Consider the following 12,347-nt stretch of genomic DNA (forward strand, 5'->3'; position numbering starts at 1 on the left):
TCAATATGTCCTCACATGGCCGAAGGGAGGAGGCAACTCTCTGGGGTCTGTTTTATAAGGGCACTAATCTCATTAATGAGGGCTCTGCCTTCATGACCTAATCTCCTCCCAAAGGCCTTATCTCCTAATACCATCTCATGAGGGATTAGGTTTCAACATACAAATTTTGGAGAGACACAAATATTCAGACCATAGCACAGGAGCTCGTAAATATCATTTATTTCACAAAATGAGGTCCCTTTCCTTAGCAAGCTCAGCACTTAGCAGGAGAGATAGACACACACATACACAGAACAAAATATAACGCAGGGTGAGACTGCAGTCTTTGGGAAGGAGGACCAGGTGCTTTAACAGAGCAGGCTGTCCTCAGACTAGAGCGGTGAGTGGTGCTGCAGTGGACACTCGCCACCTCCCACGTTCTCCTTTCCTCCTGACTATCTCGGACTCTGCTCACAACCCCCATCTGGGTTGATGGTGCTGTTGCTGAATTGTTGGGCCTAAAGTATAGCATGTTCCATGTGAAACCAATGAAAGCCTTTCTACTGCCTCTAGTTTTATTATACTGGTGAGTCTCCCTTGGAAAGGCAATTTTGTCTTTAGCAATAAGGCCAAACTAATATGTCAAATCATTAAATATAATTCAGCCCCCTGACTTTTCAGGTGATTTCTTTTGAAAAGTGTATTTCCTTAGGAATCAGTTTTTCCTCCCATTGCCTTCCCTACAACCCCATCCTCTTAGCGTCTCCTCTCATGCAGGTGCCTGGCCTTCTGCAGAATGCGAATCTCCCCACTGTGCTCCAGACAGCACTTGCCTCTGGTTCCACAGGAGTCAGACACTAGGTAGAAAAAAGAGCTTGGGCATGAGACCCAGCTCCACCCCATCTGGCCTGTCCCCTGCATACCTTTGCCTTCTCTGATCCTTGAAACGAAAACACATTCCCTGTACCACATACACCATCCTTTCCTGGCCTTCTCCTTCCCTGGTTCATACTCCACCTTTGCTTAATGGGGTTCTACTCATCTTCCAAGAGAACATGTCACCCCTTACAAACTGTTGCCAATTCTTTTTGAGAGAATGTATTCATTTTGGCCTGCCTTCACTACCCTATGGGCAGAAACTAGGTAATATTCACAGTAACGTGTAATATTTTGTTTGCTTATACCACCATCTACATGATGCAGAAACTCAGCTCCCTGTCAAGCATTCCCACCAAGACTTTCTGGAAGTTTCCCATGCCATGTCTCACTGTGGCTCACATATGCCCTTGGATAGGTCTCCATCTCTACGTCTGTCTTGGCAATGTTTTCTACCAAGCTCCATTGCTTTCTCTCTGAAAACTGTGGTCTCCCCAGGGTCAATTATTGCTCCTTTGGCCCCCACAGCTTCCATCCTGCTCTGAGGACACTGTAATCTCCACCAGGGCCTGTCTATACCTCCCGCAACCCCATATACCACCATGTGCTTATTTTATAAATGTTTCCAAAGGGTACTCCAAGGATAAGTTTCTGCAGAATGCCAACCTGTGTTACACAGATTAACAAGAACATGCTAGATTCCATCATTAAATAAGGAATACTACATTGTTGCTTCTCAAAGTATGGTCCTTGAACCAGCAGTATCAGCATCACTTGGTAGCTTCTTAAAAACACAGAAACTCAAGTCTCACCCCAGACCTGAATGTTAACAAAATCCCCAAGTGAATCATATACACACTGAAGTCTGAGAAGCACTGCTCTAAATTTAAAAAATTAAGCAGCTTTCTTTATGCAACTTCCTCAGAACTTTTAATATGCTAGTATGTAGTATAAACTCCAAGAAGCACATAAAGTATGCAAGATGAGTGTTCTGCAATGCACATTTTCAGAACACTTGTATTGGAACTTCACCATGCCCAATTGTACTGTGGTCTAGAATGGCTTGGGAGATAAGATCTTGTCCTTCAGCCTGTTGATTATATTCCGAGAGTCATATGCTGGCAAATGTTTACTAAGCAGCTCCCCGTGGGACAAAATAGTCCTGATTTATAGGGCTTGCCAAATTCTATGGTGTAAATATTCCCACCATGGCTGATTTCAAGCTACCGTAGTGATGTCACTGGAGAGCGATGCACACAGTCAGCTCTGGTGAGCAGGTAGGAGCCAGCTCCAGCACTACACGAGTGAGAGTGCCTCAGCCATGTGCCTGCCCCCAGCAATTCATACATGTTTAAGTGGAGTATCTAGTCTGGTTTGTACTTCCCCCTTACATCTCTTCCATTCACCCTTTAGTGGCAGATACCGAACTGTACTCAGAATTATCCTTCCATGGCTAAGGTTTTCTTAGTAGGACCAACTTCACCATATTCTTCCTTCATCATCCTTCCCTCAGAATGAGCTCTCCCACCAGATTCCTTATTCTTCCAAAGGAGTGATTTCTGATGCACTAAACCCACCAACTTACCAGACCTGATCTAAAAATTCAATGCAGGTTGAGAAACATACAGAGTTGGTGTTCCCATAGCACCGTGTCAAGGCTTCCATGACAGCACACATTTGGCATATTGTGTTGTAATTGGCTGAGCTTCCCTTTCCCTGGTATACTGTGAGTTCCTTCAGGCAGAGTCTTTGTCTAAATCACCTTTATACCTACAGTGCCCAACATGATAAGTGTTTGAGGAGTGGTAATAAACACAAGAAATCATGCTCATGGGATAGCCCAAAGGTGCACCCCCTTTCCTGGTGAATCTCACTCCCCTGCCCATTGTTTCTGCTCCAGAAGAAAACAAACTAAAGAAAATAGAGGTAATGCTTCCTCACGCCTGGCTTCTTGAAGAACAGCCCAAGACTTTTCCCCAAGTTGTACTGAGGTCAAGCCCAACCTTGTAAGAGATTTCGTGAAAATAGAAAAGTTAATTTCCCCTTTTTTCACTACCAGTTTGGATAAGATTTCTGATTCTTGCCTTCTGAGTTCTTTCTTTTCTAAAATATTTAGTCTCTCTTTCCTTTTTAAGGGCCTTCACTGCAAAGTTTGCCTATAAAGTGTTATTCCAGAACAGAGACCCAAGCAGATGGAGGAAAATTAAATAGGGAAGAGCTTTGAAGAGAGGGCCTGGGTAGTTCCTATGAGGGAAATAGTCTGGTTTCAAGAAGTACTCCTTAAACTCGCTAAAGTCAGGGTTTTCCAGGGATCTGAGATCATCCATGGTGTCTGTGGAGTGCTGGCCTGGCTAAGATTGGAGCCCATTTCTTGTAGTGAGGGTGTCAGACCTCAGCAGGAGGCAGCTGCCTCCTCTCTCGGAGGACTCCGGCTTATAGATGGAGCACTGAGCTGGGCCTGAATTTTTCTGCCCGCAGTAAAAAATCTGCTTGTCAAGAATTTCCACAGAGCCAGGAAATAATTGGATGGGGTACAGCTGGGAATCCCTGGCCATAATTTTATGTCATTAAAGGTGAAAGGAGATGGTTTACTCCTATTGGGTTTACCTTCCATCCTCTGAGCCTTGCCTTTTCTACTTTGTGAACCATGAGTCCACTCCTAACTCCTGCTGTAGCTGGCACTTAACACAAGTGTGCTGAGCATCTACTATGGGCTAGACCCTCTGAGTTAGGCTGAGATAAGTAAGAACCAGTCTCATTCCATAGGGAGCTAGAGTAAGAAGATGCATGGCCACGTTCACATAGTAAATAAGTGGCAGGGTTGAAATAAAAATACAGATTTCCATATTCCTAGCCTAGAGTTCTTCCTTTGCGCATTGCTCTTGGGAGCTGCCCTTTGTGGAACTGGTAATGTTTCTCAGTTTGAATCTTTGCTTGTGCTAATCTATGTCATTTTGGATCTTCCATAGCCTTTCTTGTAGTCCAAATATTTGTGAATTGATTTACTGAAGATATTTTCTGCTTCCAGCCTTTTGATAAAACTAAAACTGGAATTACATTACCTTCTTTCTTACCACAAGAAGAGAAACTGCTGGACGCATAGGCATACACTCCTGTAGTTCCCAAATACTTGAGAGGCTAAAGAGGAGAATTGCTTGAGCCCAGGAGTTTGAGGCCAGCCTGGGCAACATAGTGAGACCCTGTCTCTAAAAATATACGTTAGAAAAAAAAAGAAAGAAACCTTTAATTTACTAATTATATTCACTCAACAAGTACATATTAAGTGCCTACTATTGCCCAGTACTGTTACAGGCCCTTGAAAAACAGTACTGGGGAATCAGAATGAATCTATGCCTTCCTGGTGTTTGTACTCTAGCAAGGACAAATAGAAATAAACAACAAACTTAATCTAAAAGTAGGTTGCCTGTAATATCAGAAAATGATAAGTGCTCTGGTTTTACTATGGTCACTTGCTGATCCCATCCAATCATCCGGCAATCTGCTTTCGGAGGAGCCTTTATAAAACACAAATCTCACCATGCTAGTTCTCTGATTAAAATCCTTCCATTGTTCCCATTGCGTTGAGGATAGAGCCCATGGCTCTGACCTCTGGTTACCCCTCCAGCTGGGTCTCTTATCACAGACCCCCCTTATCACCAAACCTCCAAGTGTGCAGGGCCCATGGACACACCATGCTATTTCATGACTTTCAAAGAATCTGGAAGAAGAATCTGTCACCCCTTCTTCTGGGTCTTCACTGAACTCTGTTCTTCATGGATCCTTTGTAATATTTAAGGAACTGTACCACCATGACTCACCTCTGCTTCTCTATTAGCCCCTAACAGCCATGGATCATGTTTGTTTACCTTTATATACCTAGGACCTATAGGTTGAATACATACCTGTTGATTGAGAAGACTAGCCAATTTGTGAAACCAGGGACATGACACAGAGGGTAGCTAATTCCAGGCCAAGGAGGACAAGTAGCCATCTCATTTCTTACGTTCTGTATATTACATAGGTTAGTGATTGGCAAAATATCACCTGCAGGCCAAATGTGACCTAACACCTATTATTGTAAGTTCTGTTTTATTTGAATACGGTAACTCCCTTTTATTTACATATTATGTATGGTAACTTTCACCCTATCATGGCAGAGTTCAGTAATTACAACAGAGACCATGTGGTCCCTGAAGCGCAAAATATTTACTGTCTGCATCTTTACATAAAAAGTTTGCTTGACAAATGGGATCTAATTAAACTAAAGAGCTTCTGCACAGCAAAAGAAACTACCATCAGAGTGAACAGGCAACCTACAGAATGGGAGAAAAGTTTTGCAATCTATTCATCTGACAAAGGGCTAATATACAGAATCTACAAAGAACTCAAACAAATTTACAAGAAAAAACCAACAACCCCATCAAAAAGTGGGCAAAGGATATGAACAGATATTTCTCAAAAGAAGACATTCATACAGCCAACAGACACATGAAAAAATGCTCATCATCACTGGCCATCAGAGAAATGCAAATCAAAACCACAATGAGATACCATCTCACACCAGTTAGAATGGCAATCATTAAAAAGTCAGGAAACAACAGGTGTTGGAGAGGATGTGGAGAAATAGGAACACTTTTACACTGTTGGTGGGATTGTAAACTAGTTCAACCATTATGGAAAACAGTATGGCAATTCCTCAAGGATCTAGAACTAGATGTACCATATGACCCAGCCATCCCACTACTGGGTATATACCCAAAGGATTATAAATTATTCTACTACAAAGACACATGCACACGTATGTTTATTGCGGCACTATTCACAATAGCAAAGACTTGGAATCAACCCAAATGTCCATCTGTGACAGACTGGATTAAGAAAATGTGGCACATATACACCATGGAATACTATGCAGCCATAAAAAAGGATGAGTTTGCGTCCTTTGTAGGGACATGGATGCAGCTGGAAACCATCATTCTTAGCAAACTATCACAAGAACAGAAAACCAAACACCGCATGTTCTCACTCATAGGTGGGAACTGAACAATGAGATCACTTGGACTCGGGAAGGGGAACATCACACACCGGGGCCTATCATGGGGATGGGGGAGGGGGGAGGGATTGCATTGGGAGTTATACCTGATATAAATGACGAATTGATGGGTGCTGACGAGTTGATGGGTGCAGCACACCAACATGGCACAAGTATACATATGTAACAAACCTGCACGTTATGCACATGTACCCTAGAACTTAAAGTATAACAATAATAAAAAAAAAAAAGTTTGCTGACCTCTAATCTAGTCAGAGTTGGTTTGATCAAATTCTTAAAATGTATACAATTTACATAACTTTTCCCCTGGTTACTCCAGAAAAGACGTAGGATAGGCCCATAGTCAAGGATTGTTGGGCAAGTGAATATAGAACAGGCCAAAGGAGATCCATTAAAAGATACAGTGCATCATGCTGAGATTTTCAAGGGCTTTTTTTCTTTCTGACAGGATTTATATGATTCTGCTTAATATTAGAGCTTGACATGTTAAATGAATACTCCATTAAGGAGATTATAGCAATGAGCATATTAAAATGTCCTGCAATGACATTCATCACTGCTTCAACATATATTTATTGAGCACCTAATATATAAATAATCCTTATTATCATGATAATAATTCTTGTATCAAGCTCAATATTTTAAACGTACTCCTGCAAGTCAGGATTGACAGAGAGTGGGCTCTGAGATAGCAGCCTACAGGAAATGTCTTGGGCAGTGCTCTCAGGATTAATATCTAGAGGGAAAGAAAGGCAAATAGCTCCGGGTAGAGGAACAGCTTGCTCTGTTGAGCTTCAGTGCAATGACAACAGTCTCAGCTGACCCCACAGGGAAACCTGGAGCTGGAATGCTCTTCCAGAATTGTCTGCAGTTGGGGTGAGGGTGGCCTTTATGCCTCTGCAATGACTGGCCTTTGAGGAAGACTGCTTGTAGGAAGGGGGCTCTTCACAACCAAGGGCAATTCCTGGACAGGGCAGACAGCTGTGGGCTGTAAGCTGTAAGCCATAAGCTTGCCTTAAGGGGAAGATCTGAGCAGCACAATCTTAGGTCTACTATAATCTACTCTTGTGCCACCCAGAGTCCTTTTATAAAAGTTCCAACATCAGGTCCTCCAGGATTCATGGGGGTCTTCTTTTCCTGGGTAAACTTATAATAAAAACAATAGTCAGTCAAATTACAGCTTCTGCTGCTACAGCTGGTCTCAAGGCCTCAACTGATACTAATCATCTCCATCCCTACCACCCATTCTCAATTGCTTTACCCTCCATCAGTACCTCTGCTACCTCAGTGGCATGATCCAGGCCCTCCTCTCTGAGGAGTCTGAGCCTCTGGACATCACGCCTTTCTCAGGCCGTGGCTGCCATCCTTGTTCATTTACCATTAAAGTTAGGCAAAGGGGTGGAAAAAGTATTTTCCCTATCCTCATTATAAAACAGTAGCCTTACCTTCTCCTGATTATCAAGGTCACTTGCCCCTGAACTTGATGGCAACTCCTTTCCTTGCCTGGTGCCTTTGTACAAAGAGCCCACAATGCCTGGTAGCAGCTGAAACTCAATGTTCAATGGAACTCTTGTCAAGTCCACCGGTACAAGCACATCTCCTTTGGAAATCAAGACCTAACTTTCTAAATCCACAGAGCCCAGAGTTGTGGGCGCAGAAAGCCCTAATTCCAATTCCAACAAGTAGTTTTCTGGGGATGATGATGAAATTGGCCATTTCTTCTTTTACCTCTTGTTTCCCAGACTCACGTATTCTACCTGTTTGGGACACAGCATTCATTTACCTCTCTAATCTTACCTCATTACCACAGTTTTACCTCTTTTTCTTCTGATTGTTAAGCACTACCACCCTACTTTTATTTGGGGGATCTTATCAGACTATTATTTTCTTCTGATTGTTAAGCACTACCACCCTACTTTTATTATTTGGGGGATCTTGTCAGACTATTACTATTAGTGAAACTAGTTCTTTATTAGGGACAGCCACCAATAGGTTCTGGGAGATGCTGGTGCCTTTTTATTTTTTTTTTTTTTATTTTTTTTTTTTTAGTATATCTCGTATTGCTTTGAGAAACAGAGCATCTTCTGTGTCCTCTCACTAAATATAACCAGATGGTGGACTTTCCACATTAAATAGCACATAGTATTCTTACATGCTCATTTTTCTGAGACTTTTGATCCACCCTCTGCCACAGCAATTCTGGTATTTCTGCCTTACGTGATTTGAGCCATCAGTTTCTTCATGCTTTCAGAGCCATCCTAACAACATGTTAGAACCCTCTCCTGGGGGTCTTGCCAGGTTGTTAAATTCTGTATCACAGATGAGTGCATTCATATTGACAAATCCTCCCTCATCCAACTTAATGTTGCATTCCCCTCGCTTCAGCACTTTCAGAATCCACTTACATATGTATGTGACTCTTCTGGTTCTTGGAGATCTATACTCCTCCTACATTTCAATTAAAAAAAAAATAGTCCCTTTGCATGTCTAGCACCTTCTTAGCCAATTTGTTCAAACTGTGGATGAAGACATGGGATGAAGTCTGCCTCCGGGGATGCAGGTAGTAACCTCAGGAGAGGGAGCCTTTTGCAGCCAAGGGTGATGCCTGAAAGAGCTCACAGCAGGGGGCCATCAGCCAGCAGAAGTCCTGACATGTAGGGAAATAAGTTCTTCAATAACAAAGGGAGCTAGCTTTGAATGGCACAGTCTAGCATCTACTACAAGTGTTTTCTCAACACCCTCCTATATGCCTGGATGACAATAAGACCTGTCTCCCAGGAGGTTAGTTCCTGGCAGCAGGAGGTCTAACAGGTATGAAACTTCTCTAAGGGAAACTCGTGCAATCAGACTATTACAACAGAAAGGGAATTCAGAATTCCATTCTGTTATGATGAGGAAACAGGCCTGGCGGTCAAGTGACTTACCCAAAGCTCAGATGGTTTATGGCTGCGACTAAAAGCTACACTGATCTTGAACCCTGCTCCAGGCATCTTCTCCAGGTAGCTTTTAGCTTCAGTTTGCCCTTTTATAACACCTGTTCAATTCAGAGGAGGTACATAAATATTAAGATGAAGGCTTCTAGGACCCCAAATTCCCATCCAGTAAACTACTTACACCAGGGTGAGGTGGGGGATGAAGTCCCCCATTAGGTGCATCTCACTAGTGGCACAAGCACTGGAGATGAGTCTGACAGTCAAAGTAGGTGTGGTCTAATGCCTGCCCCTGGTATGCAAGGCTCTGGCTCATTGTCCTGCAGGGTGAAATGTTCCTATAGAAACAGGAAGAAACTTAGTGGTGGCCTTATCCAATCTCCTCACTTTACAGGGGCAAACAATTTCTCCCAAGTCACATTGTGAATTATGATAGAGCTGAGAACAAAATAAAAGCTGCAGAAGGTAAAATACTTATTCTGAAGGAGTTAATCCTAACTGCTAATGGGGAACAAACTTGTAACTTCTGTAACTGAGAAAGTAGAAACCCAAGAGCAGAGAGGACACACTACAGCTTCACACAGAACTCACGTGCTGCCTCTCACCAGCCAAAAGACCCTAGATGGGGCAGATGGGCAGTTGCTGTTGATGTTCCACCAGAGAAAGGATGAAAGAGGAGAACAGATTCAGTTCAGTGCTTCTCACTGACTCTACCCCAACTGGTGTGTAAGTGTCTGTGTTTGCATGTGCTTACGTGTGCATGTGTGTGTTAGGGAGAGACAGTGACCACTAGAGGCCCCAGAGCTGCCTCTTCCCTGGGGCATTAGACCTCATGCTCTAGGCCAGCTCCAGCCAACCATCTGCAGCAGAGTCCAGACTTCCTCCTTTCTTCATGACTCCTCAGGATGGAAGAGCCCCTTTAGGATTCTCCTGGGTACATAGTCAGGTCTTGATTATTGTATATTAGGGACAGAAGTATGACATGTTTGTGGGAAAGCTCAATACACAACTGGAGCTTGCTCAGGGGAGGGTTCCCAGGACTGAGGAATATTTGAAGCCCTGATCTAGATAATCAACTTTGAAAAGGGAGGCCCTGAAGTTAGAGTAGGTCAAGGTGTTTCAGTTTGTCTGAGGAGTAGCCACAGAGACCTGTAGATGTCTCCAAAGAGTATGCAAAGGAATTAATAGCAAGGCAGCACTCAGCTCCTCCTAACCTGTGGCCTCCTAGTACCCATACAGCCACTTAGCAGTGCTGAATGGCATAGTCTGCTCTTGGAAGAAAGTAGTTTCTCAACCCTTGAAATGCTCATAAACCATGTGTCAGTAACATTGCCAGTGGGGTTTCTAAATTGGGAAGGAGTCTTCAAGAGATGGATGCTTAGGTGCTAGCCAACAAGAGATTCCTGAACACTGGCTTACCTCGATGGAGAAGCAAAGGGCAGAGAAGCGGCCCCATAAATAATACAAGCTCCTTTAGACTCCAACTATTAAAAGCATAAGAGTCTCCCCTATTTCTCACCCAGGCAGCATTGTGCTGACACTCAGTCCCATATATCTCTGCTTACAAACCCTAGCGGTTAGGATTCCACTCCCATCTCAAGGCTGAAACAGAGCTCATGACTACAACTTCTCTGCTTAGAACCCTGAACGTACCCTCATGAAGTCACCAATAATTTCTTAGACTTTTGATGTGTTTATTTATCAATTTAACAGGCATTTAACATGACTATTATGTCCTCTCTCCTCTCTAACATGTACTGCAACTTAAGCTAATAAGACAGAGAAAAATTCAGAAATCACATTTCAAGAGAATATGATGTCCTGGCTTCTGCTGACTGTGTTCATGTTAAGTGCTAGATGTTTATGAAAAGGAAGACATGATCCCCTGGGGTCATTTCAGAGTCTAATACCTCCCTGTTAAGAACTCTCAGAAAGAGAAACTGGATTCAACCAGGAACACAAGATACCCTTACTCCCAGCTTCCCACTTTCAGGGAAATTAGATTAGGAAAAAAGAATTAGCCAATCACTTTTGAACATTAAAGTAATTCAAACAAATAACTTATTAATTAAATTGCTAATAAAAGGTCAATTGCTAGCAGTTTGAAAACTAGATTTGTAAGAAAGGATAAGAAAATAGAGGAGACCGCAATCAGAGTTTGGCAAATAACCAAATCCCTGGTACTTACAGAGGTGTCACTCCCGGCCATGGACTGAATGTTTGTGCCCCTTCAAAGTTCATGTTAAATCTTTACCCCTAAGGTGACAGTATGAGGAGGTGACTCCTTTGGGCCATGGTGATTAGGCCATGAGGGTAGAACCCTCATGAATTGGATTAATGACCTTCAAAAAAGGAATTTGCCCTCTTTCTGCCACATGAGAATACAACCAGAAGAAAGCCCTCCATAGAACCCAACCATGCTGGCACTCTGACCTTAGACTTCCAGCCTCCAGATCTGGAAGAAATAAATTTCTGTTGTTTATAAGCCACCATGTCTATGGTACTTTTCTGTAGCACTCCACACTGACAAAGACATCCCCACAGCCAGTGCCACAGGTAACGAGTTGGAGCGAATGCAGTCAGGACCCTGAATCAACTGCTGCTTAGGGCCTGGGCCCAGAAGACAGACAGTGTCTGCCGTAGGCAGCCCGGCGCCCAGTCTGGCAGTTTTATAGAAATATGGCTCCTTCTTAGAGTCATAAAACACTGGGATGCACAGGACCCTAAGACTCTGAGAGCAATTTCCTCATTTGACAAATAAGGAAACGACTTAGAGTGGTTTGACATGTTGCTGATGTTCCTAAGGAAGTAATTGTCAGAATGTGACTGGATCCCATTTTATCTGACCCCAGGGTCAGTGTGTTTAATCCATCGTATCCCACCATCTCTCTAAATGCCTCTTTGGGAAGAGCTGGCACTCAGACAGCATTGTAAGGGGAAGCCAGCACCATCGGCATCCATCACCAGCCTGTCTCCCCTCCTGTGACCCCCTGGCACCTCCAGGAGCAGCAGGACCAGCTCTGTCTTCTGACTCCCCTGTAGCTCTGTCCCGGCTGCCTCTTCCCCAGAGGACTTGCTTTCCTTCCTCTTTAGTGTTCATCTAAATGGTTTTCTTGAAGGAAACTGACCTAAGCAAGATGATTCTCATAATTCTAAGGTGGGTGCTTTTCTGAGCTTAAGTCTCCCCAGAATTTAACGCAAATGCATCTCTCTGGGTGAAACGCAGAGCTGTTTTTGAGCAGGAATGCTTCCCCTGTGGCTCTTGTATTCCCACACTATTCTCAAGTCACAGCCTTCAGGGTGTGACCCTTTTAAGAGATTTCCCACGGCACTATTCACAATAGCAAAGACTTGGAATCAACCCAGATGTCCATCTGTGACAGACTGGATTAAGAAAATGTGGCACATATACACCATGGAATACTATGCAGCCATAAAAAAGGATGAGTTTGCGTCCTTTGTAGGGACATGGATGCAGCTGGAAACCATCATTCTTAGCAAACTATCAT

General features: G+C 43.3%; 1 long non-coding RNA gene across 1 annotated transcript; it reads right to left on the reverse strand.

Annotated features, from left to right (window-relative positions):
* Nucleotides 1–203: 203 nt before the first annotated feature.
* LOC108532780 (uncharacterized) lies at nt 204–8,613 on the reverse strand. The gene is made up of 2 exons (XR_001886548.1): nt 8,314–8,613; nt 204–497 (listed from the first exon to the last, which is right to left on the reverse strand). It is a non-coding gene; the product is annotated as an uncharacterized LOC108532780 (long non-coding RNA).
* Between the last annotated feature and the right edge of the window lie 3,734 nt (nt 8,614–12,347).

Source organism: Rhinopithecus bieti, unplaced genomic scaffold (genome assembly GCF_001698545.2).
Source record: "Rhinopithecus bieti isolate Rb0 unplaced genomic scaffold, ASM169854v2 scaffold_7681, whole genome shotgun sequence".
Taxonomy (NCBI): domain Eukaryota; kingdom Metazoa; phylum Chordata; class Mammalia; order Primates; family Cercopithecidae; genus Rhinopithecus; species Rhinopithecus bieti.